Below are 25,201 nucleotides of genomic sequence, written 5' to 3'. Positions count from 1 at the left end.
TCCAATTCTGACGAATATCCAGCCTTCTGCCAAACCAGTGCAGAATACACCAGTTCTCGTCTGATCACTGAAGTTAAGCTGCATCGGGAGTGGTTAGTACTTGAATCGGAGACCGGCTGGGAATACCATGTGAAGTAGGCTTCTCAACATTTTTATTCCACCGTACATACCAACTTTTTCCCGGGATTTTTTGCCTTACCGAAGCGTTAAACGACATGCAATTCTGACGAATATTCAGCCTGCTGTCAAACCATTGCAGAACACACCAGTTCTTGTCCGATCACTGAAGTTAAGCTGCATCGGGCGTGGTTAGTACTTGCATGGGAGATCGGCTGGGAATACCACGTGCAGTAGGCTCATCAACATTTTTATTCCACATTACATACTAACATTTACCCATGATTTTTTGCCTAGCCGTAGCATTAAATGACATCCAATTCCGACGAATATTCAGCCTTCTGCAAAACCATTGCAGAATACACCAGTTCTCGTCGGATCACTGAAGCTAAGCTGCATTGGGCGTGGTTAGTATTAGCATGGGAGACCGGCTGAGAATACCACGTGCAGTAGGCTCATCAACATCTTTATTCCACATTACATACTAACTTTTTCCTATGATTTTTTGCCTAGCCATAGCATTAAATGACATCCAATTCCGACGAATATTCAGCCTACTGCCAAACCAATGCAGAATACACCAGTTTCCGTCCGATCACTGAAGTTAAGCTGCATCGGGCGTGGTTAGTACTTGCATGGGAGACCGGCTGGGAATACCACGTGCAGTAGGCTGATGAACATTTTTATTGCAGAATACACCAGTTCTCGTCCGATCACTGAACTTAAGCTGCATCGGGCGTGGTTAGTACTTGCATGGGAGACCGGCTTGGAATACCACGTGCATTAGGCTCATCAACATTTTTATTCCACCGTACATACTAAATTTTTCCCGGGATTTTTTGCCTAGCCGAAGTATTAAATTACATCCAATTCCGACGAATATCCAGCCTACTGCCAAACCATTGCAGAATACACCAGTTCTCGTCCGATCACTGAAGTTAAGCTGCATCGCGCGTGGTTAGCACTTGCATGGAAGACCGGCTGGGAATACCATCTGCAGTAGCCTTCTCAACATTTTTATTCCACCGTACATACCAACTTTGTCCCGGGATTTTTTGATTTACCGAAGCGTTAAACGACATGCAATTCGGACGAATATTCTGCCTACTGCCAAACCATAGCAGAATACACCAGTTCTCGTTCGATCTCTGAAGTTAAGCTGCATCTGGCGTGGTTAATACTTGCATGGGAGACCGGTTGGGAATACCACTTGCAGTAGGCTTATCAACATCTTTTTTCCACCGTACATACCAACATTTTCACGGGATTTTTTGCCTAGCCGAAGCGTTAAACGACATCCAATTCTGACGAATACTCAGCCTACTGCCAAACCATTGCAGAACACACCAGTTCTCGTCCGATCACTGAAGTTAATCTGCATCGGACGTGGTAAGTTCTTGCATGGGAGACCGGCTGGGAATACCATGTGCAGTAGGCTTATCAACATTTTTATTCCACCGTACATACCAACTTTTTCCCTGGATTGTTTGCCTTACCGAAGCGTTAAACGACATGCAATTCTGACGAATATTCAGCCTATTGTCAAACCATTGCAGAACACACCATTCTTGTCCGATCACTGAAGTTAAGCTGCATCGGGCGTGGTTAGTACTTGCCCGGGAGACCGGCTGGGAATACCACGTGCATTAGGCTCATCAACATTTTTATTCCACCGTACATACTAACTTTTTCCCGGGATATTTTGCCTAGCCGAAGTATTAAATTACATCCAATTCCGACGAATATTCAGCCTGCTGCAAAACCAATGCAGAATACACCAGTTCTCGTCCGATCACTGAAGTTAAGCTGCATTGGGCGTGGTTAGTACTTGCCCGGGAGACCGGCTGGGAATACCACGTGCATTAGGCTCATCAACATTTTTATTCCACCGTACATACTAACTTTTTCCCGGGATATTTTGCCTAGCCGAAGTATTAAATTACATCCAATTCTGACGAATATCCTGCCTTCTGCCAAACCAGTGCAGAATACACCAGTTCTCGTCTGATCACTGAAGTTAAGCTGCATCGGGAGTGGTTAGTACTTGAATCGGAGACCGGCTGGGAATACCATGTGAAGTAGGCTTCTCAACATTTTTATTGCACCGTACATACCAACTTTTTCCCGGGATTTTTTGCCTTACCGAAGCGTTAAACGTCATGCAATTCCGACGAATATTCAGCCTTCTGCAAAACCGTTGCAGAATACACCAGTTCTCGTCGGATCACTGAAGCTAAGCTGCATCGGGCGTGGTTAGTATTAGCATGGGAGACCGGCTGAGAATACCACGTGCAGTAGGCTCATCAACATCTTTATTCCACATTACATACTAACTTTTTCCTATGATTTTTTGCCTAGCCGTAGCATTAAATGACATCCAATTCCGACGAATATTCAGCCTACTGCCAAACCAATGCAGAATACACCAGTTTCCGTCCGATCACTGAAGTTAAGCTGCATCGGGCGTGGTTAGTACTTGCATGGGAGACCGGCTGGGAATACCACGTGCAGTAGGCTGATGAACATTTTTATTGCAGAATACACCAGTTCTCGTCCGATCACTGAAGTTAAGCTGCATCGGGCGTGGTTAGTACTTGCATGGGAGACCGGCTGGGAATACCATGTGCATTAGGCTCATCAACATTTTTATTCCACCGTACATACTAACTTTTTCCCGGGATTTTTTGCCTAGCCGTAGCATTAAATGACATCCAATTCCAACGAATATTCAGCCTACTGCAAAACCAATGCAGAATACACCAGTTCTCGTCCGATCACTGAAGTTAAGCTGCATCGGGCGTGGTTAGTACTTGCATGGGAGACCGGCTGGGAATACCACGTGCAGTAGGCTGATGAACATTTTTATTGCAGAATACACCAGTTCTCGTCCGATCACTGAAATTAAGCTGCATCAGGCGTGGTTAGTACTTGCATGGGAGACCGGCTTGGAATACCACGTGCATTAGGCTCATCAACATTTTTATTCCACCGTACATACTAATTTTTTCCCGGGATTTTTTGCCTAGCCGAAGTATTAAATTACATCAATTCCGACGAATATCCAGCCTACTGCCAAACCATTGCAGAATACACCAGTTCTCGTCCGATCACTGAAGTTAAGCTGCATCGGGCGTGGTTAGCAACTTGCATGGGATACCGGCTGGGAATACCATCTGCAGTAGCCTTCTCAACATTTTTATTCCACCGTACATACCAACTTTGTCCCGGGATTTTTTGATTTACCGAAGCGTTAAACGACATGCAATTCGGACGAATATTCTGCCTACTGCCAAACCATAGCAGAATACACCAGTTCTCGTTCGATCTCTGAAGTTAAGCTGCATCTGGCGTGGTTAATACTTGCATGGGAGACCGGTTGGGAATACCACTTGCAGTAGGCTTATCAACATCTTTTTTCCACCGTACATACCAACATTTTCACGGGATTTTTTGCCTAGCCGAAGCGTTAAACGACATCCAATTCTGACGAATACTCAGCCTACTGCCAAACCATTGCAGAACACACCAGTTCTCGTCCGATCACTGAAGTTAAGCTGCATCGGACGTGGTAAGTACTTGCATGGGAGACCGGCTGGGAATACCATGTGCAGTAGGCTTATCAACATTTTTATTCCACCGTACATACCAACTTTTTCCCTGGATTGTTTGCCTTACCGAAGCGTTAAACGACATGCAATTCTGACGAATATTCAGCCTATTGTCAAACCATTGCAGAACACACCATTCTTGTCCGATCACTGAAGTTAAGCTGCATCGGGCGTGGTTAGTACTTGCATGGGAGACTGGCTGGGAATACCACGAGCAGTAGGCTCATCAACATTTTTATTCCACATTACATAGTAACTTTTACCCATGATTTTTTGCCTAGCCGTAGCATTAAATGACATCCAATTCCGACGAATATTCAGCCTACTGCAAAACCATTGCAGAATACACCAGTTCTCGTCGGATCACTGAAGTTAAGATGCATCGGGCGTGGTTAGTACTAGCATGGGAGACCGGCTGGGAATACCACGTGCAGTAGGGTCATCCACTTTTTTATTCCACGTTACATACTAACTTTTTCCTTTGATTTTTTGCCTAGCCGTAGCATTAAATGACATCCAATTCCGACGAATATTCAGCCTGCTGCAAAACCAATGCAGAATACACCAGTTCTCGTCCGATCACTGAAGTTAAGCTGCATCGGGCGTGGTTAGTACTTGCATGGGAGACCGGCTGGGAATACCACGTGTAGTAGGCTGATGAACATTTTTATTGCAGAATACACCAGTTCTCGTCCGATCACTGAACTTAAGCTGCATCGGGCGTGGTTAGTACTTGCATGGGAGACCGGCTGGGAATACCACGTGCATTAGGCTCATCAACATTTTTATTCCGCCCTACATACTAACTTTTTCCCGGGATTTTTTGCCTAGCTGAAGTATTAAATTACATCCAATTCCGACGAATATCCAGCCTACTGCCAAACCATTGCAGAATACACCAGTTCTCGTCCGATCACTGAAGTTAAGCTGCATCGGGCGTGGTTAGTACTTGCATGGGAGACCGGCTGGGAATACCATCTGGAGTAGCCTCCTCAGCATTTTTATTCCACCGTACATACCAACTTTGTCCCGGGATTTTTTGATTTACCGAAGCGTTAAACGACATGCAATTCTGACGAATATTCAGCCTACTGTCAAACCATTGCAGAACACACCAGTTCTTGTCCGATCACTGAAGGTAAGCTGCATCGGGCGTGGTTAGTACTTGCATGGGAGACCGGCTGGGAATACCACGTGCAGTAGGCTCATCAACATTTTTATTCCACATTACATACTAACTTTTTCCCATGATTTTTTGCCTAGACGAATCATTAAATGACATACAATTCGGACGAATATTTTGCCTACTGCCAAACCATAGCAGAATACACCAGTTCTCGTTCAATCTCTGAAGTTAAGCTGCATCTGGCGTGGTTAATACTTGCATGGGAGACCGGTTGGGTATACCACTTGCAGTAGGCTTATCAACATCTTTATTCCACCGTACATACCAAAATTTTCACGGGATTTTTTGCCTAGCCGAAGCGTTAAACAACATCCAATTCTGATGACTACTCAGCCTACTGCCAAACCATTGCAGAACACACCAGTTCTCGTCCGATCACTGAAGTTAAGCTGCATCGGGCGTGGTTAGTACTTGCATGGGAGACTGGCTGGGAATACCACGAGCAGTAGGCTCATCAACATTTTTATTCCACATTACATAGTAACTTTTAGCCATGATTTTTTGCCTAGCCGTAGCATTAAATGACATCCAATTCCGACGGGAGACCGGCTGGGAATACCACGTGCAGTAGGCTGATGAACATTTTTATTGCAGAATACACCAGTTCTCGTCCGATCACTGAAGTTAAGCTGCATCGGGCGTGGTTAGTACTTGCATGGGAGACCGGCTGGGAATACCATGTGCATTAGGCTCATCAACATTTTTATTCCACCGTACATACTAACTTTTTCCCGGGATTTTTTGCCTAGCCGTAGCATTAATGACATCCAATTCCGACGAATATTCAGCCTACTGCAAAACCAATGCAGAATACACCAGTTCTCGTCCGATCACTGAAGTTAAGCTGCATCGGGCGTGGTTAGTACTTGCATGGGAGACCGGCTGGGAATACCACGTGCAGTAGGCTGATGAACATTTTTATTGCAGAATACATAGTAACTTTTACCCATGATTTTTTGCCTAGCCGTAGCATTAAATGACATCCAATTCCGACGAATATTCAGCCTACTGCAAAACCATTGCAGAATACACCAGTTCTCGTCGGATCACTGAAGTTAAGATGCATCGGGCGTGGTTAGTACTAGCATGGGAGACCGGCTGGGAATACCACGTGCAGTAGGGTCATCAACTTTTTTATTCCACTTTACATACTAACTTTTTCCTTTGATTTTTTGCCTAGCCGTAGCATTAAATGACATCCAATTCCGACGAATATTCAGCCTGCTGCAAAACCAATGCAGAATACACCAGTTCTCGTCCGATCACTGAAGTTAAGCTGCATCGGGAGTGGTTAGTACTTGCATGGGAGACCGGCTGGGAATACCACGTGTAGTAGGCTGATAAACATTTTTATTGCAGAATACACCAGTTCTCGTCCGATCACTGAACTTAAGCTGCATCGGGCGTGGTTAGTACTTGCATGGGAGACCGGCTGGGAATACCACGTGCATTAGGCTCATCAACATTTTTATTCCGCCCTACATACTAACTTTTTCACGGGATTTTTTGCCTAGCCGAAGTATTAAATTACATCCAATTCCGACGAATATCCAGCCTACTGCCAAACCATTGCAGAATACACCAGTTCTCGTCCGATCACTGAAGTTAAGCTGCATCGGGCGTGGTTAGTACTTGCATGGGAGACCGGCTGGGAATACCATCTGGAGTAGCCTTCTCAGCATTTTTATTCCACCGTACATACCAACTTTGTCCCGGGATTTTTTGATTTACCGAAGCGTTAAACGACATGCAATTCTGACGAATATTCGGCCTACTGTCAAACCATTGCAGAACACACCAGTTCTTGTCCGATCACTGAAGGTAAGCTGCATCGCGCGTGGTTAGTACTTGCATGGGAGACCGGCTGGGAATACCACGTGCAGTAGGCTCATCAACATTTTTATTCCACATTACATACTAACTTTTTCCCATGATTTTTTGCCTAGACGAATCATTAAATGACATACAATTCGGACGAATATTCTGCCTACTGCCAAACCATAGCAGAATACACCAGTTCTCGTTCGATCTCTGAAGTTAAGCTGCATCTGGCGTGGTTAATACTTGCATGGGAGACTGGTTGGGTATACCACTTGCAGTAGGCTTATCAATATCTTTATTCCACCGTACATACCAAAATTTTCACGGGATTTTTTGCCTAGCCGAAGCGTTAAACAACATCCAATTCTGATGACTACTCAGCCTACTGCCAAACCATTGCAGAACACACCAGTTCTCGTCCGATCACTGAAGTTAATCTGCATCGGACGTGGTAAGTTCTTGCATGGGAGACCGGCTGGGAATACCATGTGCAGTAGGCTTATCAAAATTTTTATTCCACCGTACATACCAACTTTTTCCCTGGATTGTTTGCCTTACCGAAGCGTTAAACGACATGCAATTCTGACGAATATTCAGCATATTGTCAAACCATTGCAGAACACACCATTCTTGTCCGATCACTGAAGTTAAGCTGCATCGGGCGTGGTTAGTACTTGCATGGGAGACTGGCTGGGAATACCACGAGCAGTAGGCTCATCAACATTTTTATTCCACATTACATAGTAACTTTTACCCATGATTTTTTGCCTAGCCGTAGCATTAAATGACATCCAATTCCGACGAATATTCAGCCTGCTGCAAAACCAATGCAGAATACACCAGTTCTCGTCCGATCACTGAAGTTAAGCTGCATTGGGCGTGGTTAGTACTTGCCCGGGAGACCGGCTGGGAATACCACGTGCATTAGGCTCATCAACATTTTTATTCCACCGTACATACTAACTTTTTCCCGGGATTTTTTGCCTAGCCGAAGTATTAAATTACATCCAATTCTGACAAATATCCTGCCTTCTGCCAAACCAGTGCAGAATACACCAGTTCTCGTCTGATCACTGAAGTTAAGCTGCATCGGGAGTGGTTAGTACTTGAATCGGAGACCGGCTGGGAAAACCATGTGAAGTAGGCTTCTCAACATTTTTATTCCACCGTACATACCAACTTTTTCCCGAGATTTTTTGCCTTACCGAAGCGTTAAACGTCATGCAATTCCGACGAATATTCAGCCTTCTGCAAAACCGTTGCAGAATACACCAGTTCTCGTCGGATCACTGAAGCTAAGCTGCATCGGGCGTGGTTAGTATTAGCATGGGAGACCGGCTGAGAATACCACGTGCAGTAGGCTCATCAACATCTTTATTCCACATTACATACTAACTTTTTCCTATGATTTTTTGCCTAGCCGTAGCATTAAATGACATCCAATTCCGACGAATATTCAGCCTACTGCCAAACCAATGCAGAATACACCAGTTTCCGTCCGATCACTGAAGTTAAGCTGCATCGGGCGTGGTTAGTACTTGCATGGGAGACCGGCTGGGAATACCACGTGCAGTAGGCTGATGAACATTTTTATTGCAGAATACACCAGTTCTCGTCCGATCACTGAAGTTAAGCTGCATCGGGCGTGGTTAGTACTTGCATGGGAGACCGGCTGGGAATACCATGTGCATTAGGCTCATCAACATTTTTATTCCACCGTACATACTAACTTTTTCCCGGGATTTTTTGCCTAGCCGTAGCATTAAATGACATCCAATTCCGACGAATATTCAGCCTACTGCAAAACCAATGCAGAATACACCAGTTCTCGTCCGATCACTGAAGTTAAGCTGCATCGGGCGTGGTTAGTAATTGCATGGGAGACCGGCTGGGAATACCACGTGCAGTAGGCTGATGAACATTTTTATTGCAGAATACACCAGTTCTCGTCCGATCACTGAAATTAAGCTGCATCAGGCGTGGTTAGTACTTGCATGGGAGACCGGCTTGGAATACCACGTGCATTAGGCTCATCAACATTTTTATTCCACCGTACATACTAAATTTTTCCCGGGATTTTTTGCCTAGCCGAAGTATTAAATTACATCAATTCCGACGAATATCCAGCCTACTGCCAAACCATTGCAGAATACACCAGTTCTCGTCCGATCACTGAAGTTAAGCTGCATCGGGCGTGGTTAGCAACTTGCATGGGATACCGGCTGGGAATACCATCTGCAGTAGCCTTCTCAACATTTTTATTCCACCGTACATACCAACTTTGTCCCGGGATTTTTTGATTTACCGAAGCGTTAAACGACATGCAATTCGGACGAATATTCTGCCTACTGCCAAACCATAGCAGAATACACCAGTTCTCGTTCGATCTCTGAAGTTAAGCTGCATCTGGCGTGGTTAATACTTGCATGGGAGACCGGTTGGGAATACCACTTGCAGTAGGCTTATCAACATCTTTTTTCCACCGTACATACCAACATTTTCACGGGATTTTTTGCCTAGCCGAAGCGTTAAACGACATCCAATTCTGACGAATACTCAGCCTACTGCCAAACCATTGCAGAACACACCAGTTCTCGTCCGATCACTGAAGTTAAGCTGCATCGGACGTGGTAAGTACTTGCATGGGAGACCGGCTGGGAATACCATGTGCAGTAGGCTTATCAACATTTTTATTCCACCGTACATACCAAATTTTTCCCTGGATTGTTTGCCTTACCGAAGCGTTAAACGACATGCAATTCTGACGAATATTCAGCCTATTGTCAAACCATTGCAGAACACACCATTCTTGTCCGATCACTGAAGTTAAGCTGCATCGGGCGTGGTTAGTACTTGCATGGGAGACTGGCTGGGAATACCACGAGCAGTAGGCTCATCAACATTTTTATTCCACATTACATAGTAACTTTTATCCATGATTTTTTGCCTAGCCGTAGCATTAAATGACATCCAATTCCGACGAATATTCAGCCTACTGCAAAACCATTGCAGAATACACCAGTTCTCGTCGGATCACTGAAGTTAAGATGCATCGGGCGTGGTTAGTACTAGCATGGGAGACCGGCTGGGAATACCACGTGCAGTAGGGTCATCCACTTTTTTATTCCACGTTACATACTAACTTTTTCCTTTGATTTTTTGCCTAGCCGTAGCATTAAATGACATCCAATTCCGACGAATATTCAGCCTGCTGCAAAACCAATGCAGAATACACCAGTTCTCGTCCGATCACTGAAGTTAAGCTGCATCGGGCGTGGTTAGTACTTGCATGGGAGACCGGCTGGGAATACCACGTGTAGTAGGCTGATGAACATTTTTATTGCAGAATACACCAGTTCTCGTCCGATCACTGAACTTAAGCTGCATCGGGCGTGGTTAGTACTTGCATGGGAGACCGGCTGGGAATACCACGTGCATTAGGCTCATCAACATTTTTATTCCGCCCTACATACTAACTTTTTCCCGGGATTTTTTGCCTAGCCGAAGTATTAAATTACATCCAATTCCGACGAATATCCAGCCTACTGCCAAACCATTGCAGAATACACCAGTTCTCGTCCGATCACTGAAGTTAAGCTGCATCGGGCGTGGTTAGTACTTGCATGGGAGACCGGCTGGGAATACCATCTGGAGTAGCCTCCTCAGCATTTTTATTCCACCGTACATACCAACTTTGTCCCGGGATTTTTTGATTTACCGAAGCGTTAAACGACATGCAATTCTGACGAATATTCAGCCTACTGTCAAACCATTGCAGAACACACCAGTTCTTGTCCGATCACTGAAGGTAAGCTGCATCGGGCGTGGTTAGTACTTGCATGGGAGACCGGCTGGGAATACCACGTGCAGTAGGCTCATCAACATTTTTATTCCACATTACATACTAACTTTTTCCCATGATTTTTTGCCTAGACGAATCATTAAATGACATACAATTCGGACGAATATTTTGCCTACTGCCAAACCATAGCAGAATACACCAGTTCTCGTTCAATCTCTGAAGTTAAGCTGCATCTGGCGTGGTTAATACTTGCATGGGAGACCGGTTGGGTATACCACTTGCAGTAGGCTTATCAACATCTTTATTCCACCGTACATACCAAAATTTTCACGGGATTTTTTGCCTAGCCGAAGCGTTAAACAACATCCAATTCTGATGACTACTCAGCCTACTGCCAAACCATTGCAGAACACACCAGTTCTCGTCCGATCACTGAAGTTAAGCTGCATCGGGCGTGGTTAGTACTTGCATGGGAGACTGGCTGGGAATACCACGAGCAGTAGGCTCATCAACATTTTTATTCCACATTACATAGTAACTTTTAGCCATGATTTTTTGCCTAGCCGTAGCATTAAATGACATCCAATTCCGACGGGAGACCGGCTGGGAATACCACGTGCAGTAGGCTGATGAACATTTTTATTGCAGAATACACCAGTTCTCGTCCGATCACTGAAGTTAAGCTGCATCGGGCGTGGTTAGTACTTGCATGGGAGACCGGCTGGGAATACCATGTGCATTAGGCTCATCAACATTTTTATTCCACCGTACATACTAACTTTTTCCCGGGATTTTTTGCCTAGCCGTAGCATTAAATGACATCCAATTCCGACCAATATTCAGCCTACTGCAAAACCAATGCAGAATACACCAGTTCTCGTCCGATCACTGAAGTTAAGCTGCATCGGGCGTGGTTAGTACTTGCATGGGAGACCGGCTGGGAATACCACGTGCAGTAGGCTGATGAACATTTTTATTGCAGAAAACATAGTAACTTTTACCCATGATTTTTTGCCTCGCCGTAGCATTAAATGACATCCAATTCCGACGAATATTCAGCCTACTGCAAAACCATTGCAGAATACACCAGTTCTCGTCGGATCACTGAAGTTAAGATGCATCGGGCGTGGTTAGTACTAGCATGGGAGACCGGCTGGGAATACCACGTGCAGTAGGGTCATCAACTTTTTTATTCCACGTTACATACTAACTTTTTCCTTTGATTTTTTGCCTAGCCGTAGCATTAAATGACATCCAATTCCGACGAATATTCAGCCTGCTGCAAAACCAATGCAGAATACACCAGTTCTCGTCCGATCACTGAAGTTAAGCTGCATCGGGAGTGGTTAGTACTTGCATGGGAGACCGGCTGGGAATACCACGTGTAGTAGGCTGATAAACATTTTTATTGCAGAATACACCAGTTCTCGTCCGATCACTGAACTTAAGCTGCATCGGGCGTGGTTAGTACTTGCATGGGAGACCGGCTGGGAATACCACGTGCATTAGGCTCATCAACATTTTTATTCCGCCCTACATACTAACTTTTTCACGGGATTTTTTGCCTAGCCGAAGTATTAAATTACATCCAATTCCGACGAATATCCAGCCTACTGCCAAACCATTGCAGAATACACCAGTTCTCGTCCGATCACTGAAGTTAAGCTGCATCGGGCGTGGTTAGTACTTGCATGGGAGACCGGCTGGGAATACCATCTGGAGTAGCCTTCTCAGCATTTTTATTCCACCGTACATACCAACTTTGTCCCGGGATTTTTTGATTTACCGAAGCGTTAAACGACATGCAATTCTGACGAATATTCAGCCTACTGTCAAACCATTGCAGAACACACCAGTTCTAGTCCGATCACTGAAGGTAAGCTGCATCGCGCGTGGTTAGTACTTGCATGGGAGACCGGCTGGGAATACCACGTGCAGTAGGCTCATCAACATTTTTATTCCACATTACATACTAACTTTTTCCCATGATTTTTTGCCTAGACGAATCATTAAATGACATACAATTCGGACGAATATTCTGCCTACTGCCAAACCATAGCAGAATACACCAGTTCTCGTTCGATCTCTGAAGTTAAGCTGCATCTGGCGTGGTTAATACTTGCATGGGAGACTGGTTGGGTATACCACTTGCAGTAGGCTTATCAATATCTTTATTCCACCGTACATACCAAAATTTTCACGGGATTTTTTGCCTAGCCGAAGCGTTAAACAACATCCAATTCTGATGACTACTCAGCCTACTGCCAAACCATTGCAGAACACACCAGTTCTCGTCCGATCACTGAAGTAAAGCTGCATCTGGCGTGGTTAATACTTGCATGGGAGACCGGTTGTGTATACCACTTGCAGTAGGCTTATCAACATCTTTATTCCACCGTACATACCAAAATTTTCACGGAATATTTTGCCTAGCCAAAGCGTTAAACGACATCCAATTCTGATGAATACTCAGCCTACAGCCAAACCATTGCAGAACACACCAGTTCTCGTCCGATCACTGAAGTTAAGCTGCATCGGGCGTGGTTAGTACTTGCATGGGAGACCGGCTGGGAATACCATGTGCATTAGGCTCATCAACATTTTTATTCCACCGTACATACTAACTTTTTCCCGGGATTTTTTGCCTAGCCGTAGCATTAAATGACATCCAATTCCGACCAATATTCAGCCTACTGCAAAACCAATGCAGAATACACCAGTTCTCGTCCGATCACTGAAGTTAAGCTGCATCGGGCGTGGTTAGTACTTGCATGGGAGACCGGCTGGGAATACCACGTGCAGTAGGCTGATGAACATTTTTATTGCAGAAAACATAGTAACTTTTACCCATGATTTTTTGCCTAGCCGTAGCATTAAATGACATCCAATTCCGACGAATATTCAGCCTACTGCAAAACCATTGCAGAATACACCAGTTCTCGTCGGATCACTGAAGTTAAGATGCATCGGGCGTGGTTAGTACTAGCATGGGAGACCGGCTGGGAATACCACGTGCAGTAGGGTCATCAACTTTTTTATTCCACGTTACATACTAACTTTTTCCTTTGATTTTTTGCCTAGCCGTAGCATTAAATGACATCCAATTCCGACGAATATTCAGCCTGCTGCAAAACCAATGCAGAATACACCAGTTCTCGTCCGATCACTGAAGTTAAGCTGCATCGGGAGTGGTTAGTACTTGCATGGGAGACCGGCTGGGAATACCACGTGTAGTAGGCTGATAAACATTTTTATTGCAGAATACACCAGTTCTCGTCCGATCACTGAACTTAAGCTGCATCGGGCGTGGTTAGTACTTGCATGGGAGACCGGCTGGGAATACCACGTGCATTAGGCTCATCAACATTTTTATTCCGCCCTACATACTAACTTTTTCACGGGATTTTTTGCCTAGCCGAAGTATTAAATTACATCCAATTCCGACGAATATCCAGCCTACTGCCAAACCATTGCAGAATACACCAGTTCTCGTCCGATCACTGAAGTTAAGCTGCATCGGGCGTGGTTAGTACTTGCATGGGAGACCGGCTGGGAATACCATCTGGAGTAGCCTTCTCAGCATTTTTATTCCACCGTACATACCAACTTTGTCCCGGGATTTTTTGATTTACCGAAGCGTTAAACGACATGCAATTCTGACGAATATTCAGCCTACTGTCAAACCATTGCAGAACACACCAGTTCTTGTCCGATCACTGAAGGTAAGCTGCATCGCGCGTGGTTAGTACTTGCATGGGAGACCGGCTGGGAATACCACGTGCAGTAGGCTCATCAACATTTTTATTCCACAGTACATACTAACTTTTTCCCATGATTTTTTGCCTAGACGAATCATTAAATGACATACAATTCGGACGAATATTCTGCCTACTGCCAAACCATAGCAGAATACACCAGTTCTCGTTCGATCTCTGAAGTTAAGCTGCATCTGGCGTGGTTAATACTTGCATGGGAGACTGGTTGGGTATACCACTTGCAGTAGGCTTATCAATATCTTTATTCCACCGTACATACCAAAATTTTCACGGGATTTTTTGCCTAGCCGAAGCGTTAAACAACATCCAATTCTGATGACTACTCAGCCTACTGCCAAATCATTGCAGAACACACCAGTTCTCGTCCGATCACTGAAGTAAAGCTGCATCTGGCGTGGTTAATACTTGCATGGGAGACCGGTTGTGTATACCACTTGTAGTAGGCTTATCAACATCTTTATTCCACCGTACATACCAAAATTTTCACGGAATTTTTTGCCTAGCCAAAGCGTTAAACGACATCCAATTCTGATGAATACTCAGCCTACAGCCAAACCATTGCAGAACACACCAGTTCTCGTCCGATCACTGAAGTTAAGCTGCATCGGACGTGGTAAGTACTTGAATGGGAGACCGGCTGTGAATGCCACGTGCAGTATGCTCATCAACATTTTTATTCCACATTACATACTAACTTTTTCCTATGATTTTTTGCCTAGCCGTTGCATTAAATGACATCCAATTCCGACGAATATTCAGCCTACTGCCAAACCATTGCAGAATACACCAGTTCTCGTCCGATCACTGAAGTTAAGCTGCATCGGCGTGGTTAGTACTTGCATGGGAGGAGACCGGCTGGGAATACCACGTGCCGTAGGCTGATGAACATTTTTATTGCAGAATACACCAGTTCTCATCCGATCACTGAAGTTAAGCCGCATCGGGCGTGGTTAGTTCTTGCACGCGAGACCAGCTGGGAATACCACGTGCAGTAGGCTCATCAACATTTTTATTCCACATTACATACCAACTTTTTCCCATGATTTTTTGCCTAGACGAAGCATTAAATGACATACAATTCGGACGAATATTCAGCCTACTGCCTAACCATTGCAGAATACACCAGTTCTCGTCCGATCACTGAAGTTAAGCTGCTTTGGGCGTGGTTAGTACTTGCCCGGGAGACCGGCTGGGAATACCACGTGCATTAGGCTCATCAACATTTTTATTCCACCGTACATACTAACTTTTTCCCGGGATTTTTTGCCTAGCCGAAGTATTAAATTACATCCAATTCTGACGAATATCCAGCCTTCTGCCAAACCAGTGCAGAATACACCAGTTCTCGTCTGATCACTGAAGTTAAGTTGCATCGGGAGTGGTTAGTACTTGAATCGGAGACCGGCTGGGAATACCATGTGAAGTAGGCTTCTCAACATTTTTATTCCACCGTACATACCAACTTTTTCCCGGGATTTTTTGCCTTACCGAAGCGTTAAACGACATGCAATTCTGACGAATATTCAGCCTGCTGTCAAACCATTGCAGAACACACCAGTTCTTGTCCGATCACTGAAGTTAATCTGCATCGGGCGTTGTTAGTACTTGCATGGGAGATCGGCTGGGAATACCACGTGCAGTAGGCGCATCAACATTTTTATTCCACATTACATACTAACTTTTACCCATGATTTTTTGCCTAGCCGTAGCATTAAATGACATCCAAATCCGACGAATAATCAGCCTTCTGCAAAACCATTGCAGAATACACCAGTTCTCGTCGGATCACTGAAGCTAAGCTGCATCGGGCGTGGTTAGTACTAGCATGGGAGACCGGCTGGGAATACCACGTGCAGTAGGCTCATCAACATCTTTATTCCACATTACATACTAACTTTTTCCTATGATTTTTTGCCTAGCCGTAGCATTAAATGACATCCAATTCCGACGAATATTCAGCCTACTGCCAAACCAATGCAGAATACACCAGTTTTCGTCCGATCACTGAAGTTAAGCTGCATCGGGCGTGGTTAGTACTTGCATGGGAGACCGGCTGGGAATACCACGTGCATTAGGCTCATCAACATTTTTATTCCACCGTACATACTAACTTTTTCCCGGGATTTTTTGCTAGCCGAACTATTAAATTACATCCAATTTCGACAAATATCCAGCCTACTGCCAAACCATTGCAGAATACACCAATTCTCGTCCGATCACTGAAGTTAAGCTGCATTGGGCGTGGTTAGTACTTGCATGGGAGACCGGCTGGGAATATCATGTGCAGTAGACTTATCAACATTTTTATTCCACCGTACATACCAACTTTTTCCCTGGATTGTTTGCCTTACCGAAGCGTTAAACGACATGCAATTCTGACGAATATTTAGCCTATTGTCAAACCATTGCAGAACACACCAGTTCTTGTCCGATCACTGAAGTTAAGCTGCATCGGGCGTGGTTAGTACTCTCATGGGAGTCCGGCTGGGAATACCACGTACATTAGGCTCATCAACATTTTTATTCCACCGTACATACTAACTTTTTCCCGGGATTTTTTCCTAGCCGAACTATTAAATTACATCCAATTCCGACGAATATCCAGCCTACTGCCATACCATTGCAGAATACACCAGTTCTCGTCCAATCACTGAAGTTAAGCTGCATCGGGCGTGGTTAGTACTTGCATGGGAGACCGGCTGGGAATACCATGTGCAGTAGGCTTATCAACATTTTTATTCCACCGTACATACCAACTTTTTCCAGGGATTGTTTGCCTTACCGAAGCGTTAAACGACATGCAATTCTGACGAATATTCAGCCTACTGTGAAACCATTGCAGAACACACCACTTCTTGTCCGATCACTGAAGTTAAGCTGCATCGGGCGTGGTTAGTACTTGCATGGGAGACTGGCTGGGAATACCACGTGCAGTAGGCTCATCAACATTTTTATTCCACATTACATACTAACTTTTACCCATGATTTTTTGCCTAGCCGTAGCATTAAATGACATCCAATTCCTACGAATATTCAGCCTACTGCAAAACCATTGCAGAATACACCAGTTCTCGTCGGATCACTGAAGTTAAGCTGCATAGGGCGTGGTTAGTACTAGCATGGGAGACCGGCTGCGAATAACACGTGCAGTAGGCTCATCAACATTTTTATTCCACATTACATACTAAATTTTTCATATGATTTTTTTGCCTAGCCGTAGCATTAAATGACATCCAATTCCGAAAAATATTCAGCTTACTGCCAAACCAATGCAGAATACACCAGTTCTCGTCTGATCACTGAAGTTAAGCTGCATTGGGCGTGGTTAGTACTTGCATGGGAGACCGGCTGGGAATACCACGTGCAGTAGGCTCATCAACATTTTTATTCCACCGTATATACTAACTTTTTCCCTGTATTTTTTGCCTAGCCGAAGTATTAAATTACATCCAATTCCGACGAATATCCAGCCTACTTCCAAACCATTGCAGAATACACAAGTTCTCGTCAGATCACTGAAGTTAAGCTGCATCGGGCGTGGTTAATATTTGCATTGGAGACCGGCTGGGAATACCACGTGCAGTAGGCTCATCAACATTTTTATTCCACATTACATACTATCTTTTTACCATGATTTTTTGCCTAGCCGTAGCATTACATGACATCCACTTCCGACGAGTATTCAGCCTACTGCCAAACCATTGCAGAATACATCAGTTCTCATCCGATCACTGAAGTTAAGTTGTATCGGGCGTGGTTAGTACTTGCATGGGAGACCGGCTGGGAATACCACGTGCAGTGGGCTCATCAACATTTTTATTCCACCATACATATTAACTTTTTCGCGGGATTTTTTGCCTAGCCGAAGCATTAAACGACATCCAATTCCAACGAATATTCAGCCTACTGCCAATCCATTGCAGCATACACTAGTTCTCTTCCGATCACTGAAGTTAAGATCCATCGGGCGTGGTTAGTACTTGTATGGGAGACCGACTGGGAACACCACGTGCAGTAGGCTCATGAACATTTTAATCAACATTACATACTATCTTTTTCGCATGATTTTTTGCCTAGCCGTAGCATTACATGACATCCACTTCCGACGAGTATTCAGCCTACTGCCAAACCATTGCAGAATACACCAGTTCTCGTCCGATCACTGATGTTCAGCTCACCGGACGTGGTTAGTACTTGTATGGGAAACCTCATGAGGATACCACGTGCAGTAGGCACATCAACATTTTTATTTCACCGTACATACTAACTTTTTCCCATTTTTTTTGCCTAGCCGTAGCATTAAATGACATCCAATTCCTACGAATATTCAGCCTACTGCAAAACCATTGCAGAATACACCAGTTCTCGTCGGATCACTGAAGTTAAGCTGCATAGGGCGTGGTTAGTACTAGCATGGGAGACCGGCTGCGAATAACACGTGCAGTAGGCTCATCAACATTTTTATTCCACATTACATACTAAATTTTTCATATGATTTTTTGCCTAGCCGTAGCATTAAATGACATCCAATTCCGAAAAATATTCAGCTTACTGCCAAACCAATGCAGAATACACCAGTTCTCGTCTGATCACTGAAGTTAAGCTGCATTGGGCGTGGTTAGTACTTGCATGGGAGACCGGCTGGGAATACCACGTGCAGTAGGCTCATCAACATTTTTATTCCACCGTACATACTAACTTTTTCCCTGTATTTTTTGCCTAGCCGAAGTATTAAATTACATCCAATTCCGACGAATATCCAGCCTACTTCCAAACCATTGCAGAATACACAAGTTCTCGTCAGATCACTGAAGTTAAGCTGCATCGGGCGTGGTTAATATTTGCATTGGAGACCGGCTGGGAATACCACGTGCAGTAGGCTCATCAACATTTTTATTCCACATTACATACTATCTTTTTACCATGATTTTTTGCCTAGCCGTAGCATTACATGACATCCACTTCCGACGAGTATTCAGCCTACTGCCAAACCATTGCAGAATACATCAGTTCTCATCCGATCACTGAAGTTAAGTTGTATCGGGCGTGGTTAGTACTTGCATGGGAGACCGGCTGGGAATACCACGTGCAGTGGGCTCATCAACATTTTTATTCCACCATACATATTAACTTTTTCGCGGGATTTTTTGCCTAGCCGAAGCATTAAACGACATCCAATTCCAACGAATATTCAGCCTACTGCCAATCCATTGCAGCATACACTAGTTCTCTTCCGATCACTGAAGTTAAGATCCATCGGGCGTGGTTAGTACTTGTATGGGAGACCGACTGGGAACACCACGTGCAGTAGGCTCATGAACATTTTAATCAACATTACATACTATCTTTTTCGCATGATTTTTTGCCTAGCCGTAGCATTACATGACATCCACTTCCGACGAGTATTCAGCCTACTGCCAAACCATTGCAGAATACACCAGTTCTCGTCCGATCACTGATGTTCAGCTCACCGGACGTGGTTAGTACTTGTATGGGAAACCTCCTGAGGATACCACGTGCAGTAGGCACATCAACATTTTTATTTCACCGTACATACTAACTTTTTCCCATTTTTTTTGCCTAGCAGAAGCATTAAATATCATCCAATTCCGACGAATTTTCAGGCTACTGACAAACCAATGCAGAATACACCAGTTCTCGTCCGATCACTGAAGTTAAGCACACCGGACGTGGTTAGTACTTGCATTGGAGACCAGCTGAGAATACTACGTGCAGTAGGCTCGTCAACATTTCTATTTCACTGTACATACTATCTTTTTTCAATGATTTTTTGCCTAGCCGAAGCATTAAATGACATTCAATTGCGACGAATATTCAGCCTACTGCCAAACCAATGCAGAATACACCAGTTCTCGTCCGATCACTGAAGTTAATCTGCATCGGGCATGGTTAGTACTTGCATGGGAGACCGGTTGGGAATACCACGTGTAGTAGGCTCATAAAAAAAATTATTCCGTAGTTCATACTAACTTTTTCCCGGAATTTTTTGCCTAGCTGAAGCATTAAATGTCCTCCAATTCTGACGAATTTTCAACCAACTGACAAACCATTGCAGCATACACCAGTTGTCGTCCGATCACTGAAGTTGAGCCCACTGGACGTGGTTAGTACTTGCATGGGAGACCGGCTAAGAATACCACATGCAGTAGGATCATCAACATTTTTATTCCACCGTACATTCTAACTTTTTCCAGGGATTTTTTGCCTAGCCGAAGCATTAAATGTCATCCAATTCTGACGAATATTCAGCCTACTGACAAACCATTACAGAATACACCAATTCTCGTCCGATCACTGAAGTAAAGCCCACCGGACGTGGTTAGTACTTGCATGGGAGACCGGCTGAGAATACCACATGCAGTAGGCTCATCAACATTTATATTCCACCGTACAAACTAACTTTTTCGCGGGATTTTTTGCCTAGCCGAAGCATTAAACGACATCCAATTCCAACGAATATTCAGCCTACTGCTAATCCATTGCAGAATACACCAGTTCTCTTCCGATCACTGAAGTTAAGCTGCATCTGGCGTGGTTAGTACTTGCATGGGAGACCGGCTGGGAATACCATGTGCAGTAGGCTCATCAACATTTTTATTCCACATTACATACTAACTTTTTCCAATGATTTTTTGCCTAGCCCTAGCATTAAATGACATCCAATTCCGACAAATATTCAGCCTACTGCAAAACCAATGCAGAACACACCACTTCTCGTTTGATCACTGAAGTTAAGCTGCATCAGGTGTGGTTAGTACTAGCATGGGAGACCGGCTGGGAATACCACGTGCAGTAGGCTGATGAACATTTTTATTGCAGAATACACCTGTTCTCGTCCGATCACTGAACTTAAGCTGCATCGGGCGTGGTTAGTACTTGCATGGGAGACCGGCTGGGAATACCACGTGCATTAGGCTCATCAACATTTTTATTCCACCATACATACTAACTTTTTTCCCGGGATTTTTTGCCTAGCCGAAGTATTAAATTACATCCAATTCCGACGAATATCCAGCCTACTGCCAAACCATTGCAGAATACACCAGTTCTCGTCCGATCACTGCACTTAAGGTGCATCGGGCGTGGTTAGTACTTGCATGGGAGACCGGCTGGGAATACCACGTGCATTAGGCTCACCAACATTTTTATTCCACCGTACATACTAACTTTTTTCCCGGGATTTTTTGCCTAGCCGAAGTATTAAATTACATCCAATTCCGACGAATATCCAGCCTACTGCCAAACCACTGCAGAATACACCAGTTCTCGTCCGATCACTGAAGTTAAGCTGCATTGGGCGTGGTTAGTACTTGCATGGGAGACCGGCTGGGAATAACACGTGCACTGGGCTCATCAACATTTTTATTCCACCATACATATTAACTTTTTCGCGGGATTTTTTGCCTAGCCGAAGCATTAAACAACATCCAATTCCAACGAATATTCAGCCTACTGCCAATCCATTGCAGAATACACCAGTTCTCTTCCGATCACTGAAGTTAAGTTGTATCGGGCGTGGTTAGTTCTTGCACGGGAGACCGGCTGGGAATAACACGTGCAGTGGGCTCATCAACATTTTTATTCCACCATACATATTAACTTTTTAGCGGGATTTTTTGCCAAGCCGAAGCATTAAACGACATCCAATTCCAACGAATATTCAGCCTACTGACAAACCTTTGCTGAATACACCAGTTCTCGTCCGTTCACTGAAGTTAAGCTGCATCTGGCGAGTTAGTACTTGCATGGGAGACCGGCTGGGAATACCACGTGCAGTAGTCTCATCAACATTTTTATTCCACCGTACATACCAACATTTTCCCGGGATTTTTTGCCTAGCCGAAGAGTTAAACGACATCCAATTCTGACGAATACTCAGCCTACTGCCAAACCATTGCAGAACACACCAGTTCTCGTCCGATCACTGAAGTTAAACTGCATCGGACGTCGTAAGTACTTGAATGGGAGACCGGCTGGGAATGCCACGTGCATTAGGCTCATCAACATTTTTATTTCACATTACATACTAACTTTTTCCTATGATTTTTTGCCTAGCCGTAGCATTAAATGACATCCAATTCCGACAAATATTCAGCCTACTGCAAAACCATTGCAGAATGCACCAGTTCTCGTAAGATCACTGAAGTTAAGCTGCATCGGCTTGGTTAGTACTTGCATGGGAGACCGGCTGGGAATACCACGTGCAGTAGGCTGATGAACATTTTTATTGCAGAATACACCAGTTCTCGTCCGATCACTGAAGTTAAGCCGCATAGGGCGTGGTTAGTTCTTGCACGGGAGACCGGCTGGGAATACCACGTGCAGTAGGCTCATCAACATTTTTATTCCACATGACATTCTAACTTTTTCCAGCGATTTTTTGCCTAGCCGAAGCATTAAATGTCATCCAATTCCGACGAATTTTCAGCCTACTGACAAACCATTGCTGAATACACCAGTTCTCGTCCGATCACTGAAGTAAAGCCCACCGGACGTGGTTAGTACTTGTATGGGAGACCGGCTGAGAATACCACATGCAGTAGGCTCAACAACATTTTTATTCCACCGTACATACTAACTTTTTCACGGGATTTTTTGCCTAGCCGAAGCATTATACGACATCCAATTCCAACGAATGTTCAGCCTACTGCCAATCCATTGCAGAATACACCAGTTCTCTTCCTATCACTGAAGTTAAGTTGCATCGGGAGTGGTTAGTACTTGCATGGGAGACCGGCTTGGAATATCATGTGCAGTTGGCTTATCAACATTTTTATTCCACTGTACATACCAACTTTTTCCCGGGATTGTTTGCCTTGCCGAAGCGTTAAACGACATTCAATTCTGCCGAATATTCAGCCTCCTGTCAAACCATTGCAGAATACACCAGTTCTCGTCCGATCGCTGAAGTTAAACTGCGTCGGGCGTGGTTAGTACTTGCATGGGAGACCGGCTGGGAATACCATGTGCATTAGGCTCATCAACATTTTTATTCCACATTACATACTAACTTTTTCCTATGATTTTTTGCCTAGCCGTAGCATTAAATGACATCCAATTCCTACGAATATTCAGCCTACTGCCAAACCATTGCAGAATACACCAGTTCTTTTCCAATCACTGAAGTTAAGTTGTTTCGGGCGTGGTTAGTTCTTGCATGGGAGACCGGCTGGGAATACCACGTGCAGTGGGCTCATCAACATTTTTATTCCACCGTACATTCTAACTTTTTCCCGGGATGTTTTGCTTAGCCGAATTATTAAAATACATCAAATTCCGACGAATATTCAGCCTACTGACAAAACATTGCAGAATACACCAGTTCTCCTCCGATCACTGAAGTTAAGCCCACTGTACGTGGTTAGTACTTGCATGGGAGACTGGCTGAGAATACCACATGCATTAGGATCATCAACATTTTTATTCCACCGTACATACTACCTTTTTCGCGGTATTTTTTGCATAGCCGAAGCATAAACGACATCCAATTCCGACGAATATTCAGCCTACTGCCAGCCCATTTCATAATTCACCAGTTCTCGTCCGATCACTGAAGTTAAGCTGCATCGGGCGTGGTTAGTACTTGCATGGGAGACAGGCTGGGAATACCACGTGCAGTAAGCTCATCAACATTTGTATTCCACATTACATACTTACATTTTCCCATGAGTTTTTGCCTAGAAGAAACATTAAATGACATACAATTCGGACGAATATTCAGCCCACTGCCAAACCATTGCAGAATACACCAGTTCTCGTCCGATCACTGAAGTTAAGCTGCATCTGGCGTGGTTAGTACTTGCACAGGAGACCGGCAGGGAATACCACGTGCAGTCGGCTTATCAACATTTTTATTCCACCGTACATACCAACATTTTCCCGGGATTTTTTGCCTAGCCGAAGCGTTAAACGACATCCAATTCTGACGAATACTCAGTCTACTGCCAAATCATTGCAGAACACACCAGTTCTCGTTCGATCACTGAAGTTAAGCTGCATCGGACGTCGTAAGTACTTGAATGGGAGACCGGCTGGGAATGCCACGTGCATTAGGCTAATCAACATTTTTATTTCACATTACATACTAACTTTTTCCTAAGATTTTTTGCCTAGCCGTAGCATTAAATGACATCCAATTCCGACGATTATTCAGCCTACTGCCAAACCATTGCAGAATGCACCAGTTCTCGTAAGATCACTGAAGTTAAGCTGCATCGGCTTGGATAGTACTTGCATGGGAGCCAGGCTGGGAATACCACGTGCAGTTGGCTGATGAACATTTGTATTGCAGAATACACCAGTACTCGTCCGATCACTCAAGTTAAGCCGCATAGGGCGTAGTTAGTTCTTGCACGGGAGACCGGCTGGGAATACCACGTGCAGTAGGCTCATCAACATTTTTATTCCACATTACATACTAACTTTTTCCCCATGATTGTTTGCCTAGACGAAGCTTTAAATGACATACAATTCGGACGAATATTCAGCCTACTGCCAAACTATTGCAGAATACACCAGTTCTCGTCCGATCACTGAAGTTAAGCTGCATCGGGCGTGGTTAGTTCTTGCATGGGAGACCGTCTGGGAATACCACGTGCAAGTAGGCTCATCAACATTTTTATTGCACCGTACATACTAACTTTTTCCCGGGATTTGTTGCCTAGCCGAGGTATTAAATTACATCCAATTCCGACGAATATTCAGCCTACTTCCAAACCATTGCAGAATACACCAGTTCTCCTCCGATCACTGAAGTTAAGCCTAGTGGACGTGGTTAGTACTTGCATGGGAGGCCGGCTGAGAATACCATGTGCAGTAGGCTTCTCAACATTTTTATTCCACCGTACATACCATCTTTTTCCCGGGATTT

The 25,201-nt window shown here is 44.4% G+C and overlaps 81 pseudogenes; all 81 read left to right on the top strand.

Moving 5' to 3' along the window:
- The first annotated feature begins 21 nt into the window (after positions 1 to 21).
- Positions 22 to 141, top strand: LOC146728138 (5S ribosomal RNA; annotated as a pseudogene).
- Positions 142 to 237: 96 nt separating this feature from the next.
- Positions 238 to 357, top strand: LOC146728137 (5S ribosomal RNA; annotated as a pseudogene).
- A 96-nt stretch (positions 358 to 453) lies between these two features.
- Positions 454 to 573, top strand: LOC146728136 (5S ribosomal RNA; annotated as a pseudogene).
- A 96-nt stretch (positions 574 to 669) lies between these two features.
- Positions 670 to 789, top strand: LOC146728135 (5S ribosomal RNA; annotated as a pseudogene).
- Positions 790 to 1,219: 430 nt separating this feature from the next.
- LOC146728134 (5S ribosomal RNA) lies at positions 1,220 to 1,339 on the top strand (annotated as a pseudogene).
- Positions 1,340 to 1,435: 96 nt separating this feature from the next.
- Positions 1,436 to 1,555, top strand: LOC146728133 (5S ribosomal RNA; annotated as a pseudogene).
- A 311-nt stretch (positions 1,556 to 1,866) lies between these two features.
- LOC146728132 (5S ribosomal RNA) lies at positions 1,867 to 1,986 on the top strand (annotated as a pseudogene).
- A 96-nt stretch (positions 1,987 to 2,082) lies between these two features.
- On the top strand, positions 2,083 to 2,202 carry LOC146728131 (5S ribosomal RNA; annotated as a pseudogene).
- Positions 2,203 to 2,298: 96 nt separating this feature from the next.
- On the top strand, positions 2,299 to 2,418 carry LOC146728130 (5S ribosomal RNA; annotated as a pseudogene).
- A 96-nt stretch (positions 2,419 to 2,514) lies between these two features.
- On the top strand, positions 2,515 to 2,634 carry LOC146728129 (5S ribosomal RNA; annotated as a pseudogene).
- A 214-nt stretch (positions 2,635 to 2,848) lies between these two features.
- Positions 2,849 to 2,968, top strand: LOC146728128 (5S ribosomal RNA; annotated as a pseudogene).
- A 430-nt stretch (positions 2,969 to 3,398) lies between these two features.
- LOC146728127 (5S ribosomal RNA) lies at positions 3,399 to 3,518 on the top strand (annotated as a pseudogene).
- A 96-nt stretch (positions 3,519 to 3,614) lies between these two features.
- LOC146728126 (5S ribosomal RNA) lies at positions 3,615 to 3,734 on the top strand (annotated as a pseudogene).
- A 311-nt stretch (positions 3,735 to 4,045) lies between these two features.
- LOC146728125 (5S ribosomal RNA) lies at positions 4,046 to 4,165 on the top strand (annotated as a pseudogene).
- Positions 4,166 to 4,261: 96 nt separating this feature from the next.
- Positions 4,262 to 4,381, top strand: LOC146728124 (5S ribosomal RNA; annotated as a pseudogene).
- A 214-nt stretch (positions 4,382 to 4,595) lies between these two features.
- LOC146728123 (5S ribosomal RNA) lies at positions 4,596 to 4,715 on the top strand (annotated as a pseudogene).
- A 96-nt stretch (positions 4,716 to 4,811) lies between these two features.
- On the top strand, positions 4,812 to 4,931 carry LOC146728122 (5S ribosomal RNA; annotated as a pseudogene).
- Positions 4,932 to 5,243: 312 nt separating this feature from the next.
- Positions 5,244 to 5,363, top strand: LOC146728121 (5S ribosomal RNA; annotated as a pseudogene).
- A 335-nt stretch (positions 5,364 to 5,698) lies between these two features.
- LOC146728120 (5S ribosomal RNA) lies at positions 5,699 to 5,818 on the top strand (annotated as a pseudogene).
- A 96-nt stretch (positions 5,819 to 5,914) lies between these two features.
- LOC146728119 (5S ribosomal RNA) lies at positions 5,915 to 6,034 on the top strand (annotated as a pseudogene).
- A 96-nt stretch (positions 6,035 to 6,130) lies between these two features.
- LOC146728118 (5S ribosomal RNA) lies at positions 6,131 to 6,250 on the top strand (annotated as a pseudogene).
- Positions 6,251 to 6,464: 214 nt separating this feature from the next.
- On the top strand, positions 6,465 to 6,584 carry LOC146728117 (5S ribosomal RNA; annotated as a pseudogene).
- Positions 6,585 to 6,680: 96 nt separating this feature from the next.
- LOC146728116 (5S ribosomal RNA) lies at positions 6,681 to 6,800 on the top strand (annotated as a pseudogene).
- Positions 6,801 to 7,112: 312 nt separating this feature from the next.
- LOC146728115 (5S ribosomal RNA) lies at positions 7,113 to 7,232 on the top strand (annotated as a pseudogene).
- Positions 7,233 to 7,543: 311 nt separating this feature from the next.
- On the top strand, positions 7,544 to 7,663 carry LOC146728114 (5S ribosomal RNA; annotated as a pseudogene).
- A 96-nt stretch (positions 7,664 to 7,759) lies between these two features.
- LOC146728113 (5S ribosomal RNA) lies at positions 7,760 to 7,879 on the top strand (annotated as a pseudogene).
- Positions 7,880 to 7,975: 96 nt separating this feature from the next.
- Positions 7,976 to 8,095, top strand: LOC146728112 (5S ribosomal RNA; annotated as a pseudogene).
- Positions 8,096 to 8,191: 96 nt separating this feature from the next.
- On the top strand, positions 8,192 to 8,311 carry LOC146728111 (5S ribosomal RNA; annotated as a pseudogene).
- Positions 8,312 to 8,525: 214 nt separating this feature from the next.
- LOC146728110 (5S ribosomal RNA) lies at positions 8,526 to 8,645 on the top strand (annotated as a pseudogene).
- A 430-nt stretch (positions 8,646 to 9,075) lies between these two features.
- Positions 9,076 to 9,195, top strand: LOC146728109 (5S ribosomal RNA; annotated as a pseudogene).
- Positions 9,196 to 9,291: 96 nt separating this feature from the next.
- LOC146728108 (5S ribosomal RNA) lies at positions 9,292 to 9,411 on the top strand (annotated as a pseudogene).
- Positions 9,412 to 9,722: 311 nt separating this feature from the next.
- On the top strand, positions 9,723 to 9,842 carry LOC146728107 (5S ribosomal RNA; annotated as a pseudogene).
- A 96-nt stretch (positions 9,843 to 9,938) lies between these two features.
- On the top strand, positions 9,939 to 10,058 carry LOC146728106 (5S ribosomal RNA; annotated as a pseudogene).
- Positions 10,059 to 10,272: 214 nt separating this feature from the next.
- Positions 10,273 to 10,392, top strand: LOC146728105 (5S ribosomal RNA; annotated as a pseudogene).
- A 96-nt stretch (positions 10,393 to 10,488) lies between these two features.
- Positions 10,489 to 10,608, top strand: LOC146728104 (5S ribosomal RNA; annotated as a pseudogene).
- Positions 10,609 to 10,920: 312 nt separating this feature from the next.
- On the top strand, positions 10,921 to 11,040 carry LOC146728103 (5S ribosomal RNA; annotated as a pseudogene).
- Positions 11,041 to 11,376: 336 nt separating this feature from the next.
- On the top strand, positions 11,377 to 11,496 carry LOC146728102 (5S ribosomal RNA; annotated as a pseudogene).
- A 96-nt stretch (positions 11,497 to 11,592) lies between these two features.
- On the top strand, positions 11,593 to 11,712 carry LOC146728101 (5S ribosomal RNA; annotated as a pseudogene).
- A 96-nt stretch (positions 11,713 to 11,808) lies between these two features.
- Positions 11,809 to 11,928, top strand: LOC146728100 (5S ribosomal RNA; annotated as a pseudogene).
- A 214-nt stretch (positions 11,929 to 12,142) lies between these two features.
- Positions 12,143 to 12,262, top strand: LOC146728099 (5S ribosomal RNA; annotated as a pseudogene).
- Positions 12,263 to 12,358: 96 nt separating this feature from the next.
- On the top strand, positions 12,359 to 12,478 carry LOC146728098 (5S ribosomal RNA; annotated as a pseudogene).
- A 312-nt stretch (positions 12,479 to 12,790) lies between these two features.
- Positions 12,791 to 12,910, top strand: LOC146728097 (5S ribosomal RNA; annotated as a pseudogene).
- A 96-nt stretch (positions 12,911 to 13,006) lies between these two features.
- Positions 13,007 to 13,126, top strand: LOC146728096 (5S ribosomal RNA; annotated as a pseudogene).
- A 96-nt stretch (positions 13,127 to 13,222) lies between these two features.
- Positions 13,223 to 13,342, top strand: LOC146728095 (5S ribosomal RNA; annotated as a pseudogene).
- Positions 13,343 to 13,438: 96 nt separating this feature from the next.
- On the top strand, positions 13,439 to 13,558 carry LOC146728094 (5S ribosomal RNA; annotated as a pseudogene).
- Positions 13,559 to 13,654: 96 nt separating this feature from the next.
- LOC146728093 (5S ribosomal RNA) lies at positions 13,655 to 13,774 on the top strand (annotated as a pseudogene).
- A 214-nt stretch (positions 13,775 to 13,988) lies between these two features.
- On the top strand, positions 13,989 to 14,108 carry LOC146728092 (5S ribosomal RNA; annotated as a pseudogene).
- A 96-nt stretch (positions 14,109 to 14,204) lies between these two features.
- LOC146728091 (5S ribosomal RNA) lies at positions 14,205 to 14,324 on the top strand (annotated as a pseudogene).
- Positions 14,325 to 14,852: 528 nt separating this feature from the next.
- On the top strand, positions 14,853 to 14,972 carry LOC146728090 (5S ribosomal RNA; annotated as a pseudogene).
- A 96-nt stretch (positions 14,973 to 15,068) lies between these two features.
- Positions 15,069 to 15,190, top strand: LOC146728089 (5S ribosomal RNA; annotated as a pseudogene).
- A 214-nt stretch (positions 15,191 to 15,404) lies between these two features.
- Positions 15,405 to 15,524, top strand: LOC146728088 (5S ribosomal RNA; annotated as a pseudogene).
- A 312-nt stretch (positions 15,525 to 15,836) lies between these two features.
- Positions 15,837 to 15,956, top strand: LOC146728087 (5S ribosomal RNA; annotated as a pseudogene).
- Positions 15,957 to 16,052: 96 nt separating this feature from the next.
- LOC146728086 (5S ribosomal RNA) lies at positions 16,053 to 16,172 on the top strand (annotated as a pseudogene).
- Positions 16,173 to 16,268: 96 nt separating this feature from the next.
- On the top strand, positions 16,269 to 16,388 carry LOC146728085 (5S ribosomal RNA; annotated as a pseudogene).
- Positions 16,389 to 16,483: 95 nt separating this feature from the next.
- On the top strand, positions 16,484 to 16,603 carry LOC146728084 (5S ribosomal RNA; annotated as a pseudogene).
- Positions 16,604 to 16,699: 96 nt separating this feature from the next.
- On the top strand, positions 16,700 to 16,819 carry LOC146728083 (5S ribosomal RNA; annotated as a pseudogene).
- A 95-nt stretch (positions 16,820 to 16,914) lies between these two features.
- On the top strand, positions 16,915 to 17,034 carry LOC146728082 (5S ribosomal RNA; annotated as a pseudogene).
- A 96-nt stretch (positions 17,035 to 17,130) lies between these two features.
- Positions 17,131 to 17,250, top strand: LOC146728081 (5S ribosomal RNA; annotated as a pseudogene).
- Positions 17,251 to 17,346: 96 nt separating this feature from the next.
- LOC146728080 (5S ribosomal RNA) lies at positions 17,347 to 17,466 on the top strand (annotated as a pseudogene).
- A 97-nt stretch (positions 17,467 to 17,563) lies between these two features.
- Positions 17,564 to 17,683, top strand: LOC146728079 (5S ribosomal RNA; annotated as a pseudogene).
- Positions 17,684 to 17,995: 312 nt separating this feature from the next.
- LOC146728078 (5S ribosomal RNA) lies at positions 17,996 to 18,115 on the top strand (annotated as a pseudogene).
- Positions 18,116 to 18,211: 96 nt separating this feature from the next.
- On the top strand, positions 18,212 to 18,331 carry LOC146728077 (5S ribosomal RNA; annotated as a pseudogene).
- Positions 18,332 to 18,426: 95 nt separating this feature from the next.
- LOC146728076 (5S ribosomal RNA) lies at positions 18,427 to 18,545 on the top strand (annotated as a pseudogene).
- Positions 18,546 to 18,640: 95 nt separating this feature from the next.
- On the top strand, positions 18,641 to 18,760 carry LOC146728075 (5S ribosomal RNA; annotated as a pseudogene).
- Positions 18,761 to 18,856: 96 nt separating this feature from the next.
- LOC146728074 (5S ribosomal RNA) lies at positions 18,857 to 18,976 on the top strand (annotated as a pseudogene).
- A 312-nt stretch (positions 18,977 to 19,288) lies between these two features.
- LOC146728073 (5S ribosomal RNA) lies at positions 19,289 to 19,408 on the top strand (annotated as a pseudogene).
- Positions 19,409 to 19,504: 96 nt separating this feature from the next.
- Positions 19,505 to 19,624, top strand: LOC146728072 (5S ribosomal RNA; annotated as a pseudogene).
- A 95-nt stretch (positions 19,625 to 19,719) lies between these two features.
- Positions 19,720 to 19,838, top strand: LOC146728071 (5S ribosomal RNA; annotated as a pseudogene).
- A 310-nt stretch (positions 19,839 to 20,148) lies between these two features.
- LOC146728070 (5S ribosomal RNA) lies at positions 20,149 to 20,268 on the top strand (annotated as a pseudogene).
- Positions 20,269 to 20,794: 526 nt separating this feature from the next.
- On the top strand, positions 20,795 to 20,914 carry LOC146728069 (5S ribosomal RNA; annotated as a pseudogene).
- A 96-nt stretch (positions 20,915 to 21,010) lies between these two features.
- LOC146728068 (5S ribosomal RNA) lies at positions 21,011 to 21,130 on the top strand (annotated as a pseudogene).
- A 215-nt stretch (positions 21,131 to 21,345) lies between these two features.
- Positions 21,346 to 21,465, top strand: LOC146728067 (5S ribosomal RNA; annotated as a pseudogene).
- Positions 21,466 to 21,562: 97 nt separating this feature from the next.
- Positions 21,563 to 21,682, top strand: LOC146728066 (5S ribosomal RNA; annotated as a pseudogene).
- Positions 21,683 to 21,778: 96 nt separating this feature from the next.
- Positions 21,779 to 21,898, top strand: LOC146728065 (5S ribosomal RNA; annotated as a pseudogene).
- Positions 21,899 to 22,209: 311 nt separating this feature from the next.
- On the top strand, positions 22,210 to 22,329 carry LOC146728064 (5S ribosomal RNA; annotated as a pseudogene).
- Positions 22,330 to 22,425: 96 nt separating this feature from the next.
- Positions 22,426 to 22,544, top strand: LOC146728063 (5S ribosomal RNA; annotated as a pseudogene).
- A 645-nt stretch (positions 22,545 to 23,189) lies between these two features.
- Positions 23,190 to 23,309, top strand: LOC146728062 (5S ribosomal RNA; annotated as a pseudogene).
- A 526-nt stretch (positions 23,310 to 23,835) lies between these two features.
- On the top strand, positions 23,836 to 23,955 carry LOC146728061 (5S ribosomal RNA; annotated as a pseudogene).
- A 96-nt stretch (positions 23,956 to 24,051) lies between these two features.
- On the top strand, positions 24,052 to 24,171 carry LOC146728060 (5S ribosomal RNA; annotated as a pseudogene).
- A 96-nt stretch (positions 24,172 to 24,267) lies between these two features.
- Positions 24,268 to 24,387, top strand: LOC146728059 (5S ribosomal RNA; annotated as a pseudogene).
- A 430-nt stretch (positions 24,388 to 24,817) lies between these two features.
- LOC146728058 (5S ribosomal RNA) lies at positions 24,818 to 24,938 on the top strand (annotated as a pseudogene).
- Positions 24,939 to 25,201: the final 263 nt, after the last annotated feature.

The sequence above is a fragment of the Saccoglossus kowalevskii genome, unplaced genomic scaffold (assembly GCF_978046115.1).
Source record: "Saccoglossus kowalevskii unplaced genomic scaffold, keSacKowa6.1 SCAFFOLD_24, whole genome shotgun sequence".
NCBI lineage: Eukaryota > Metazoa > Hemichordata > Enteropneusta > Harrimaniidae > Saccoglossus > Saccoglossus kowalevskii.
Note: the sequence above shows the minus strand (reverse complement) of the source record. Positions and strands in the feature narration are given on the sequence as shown.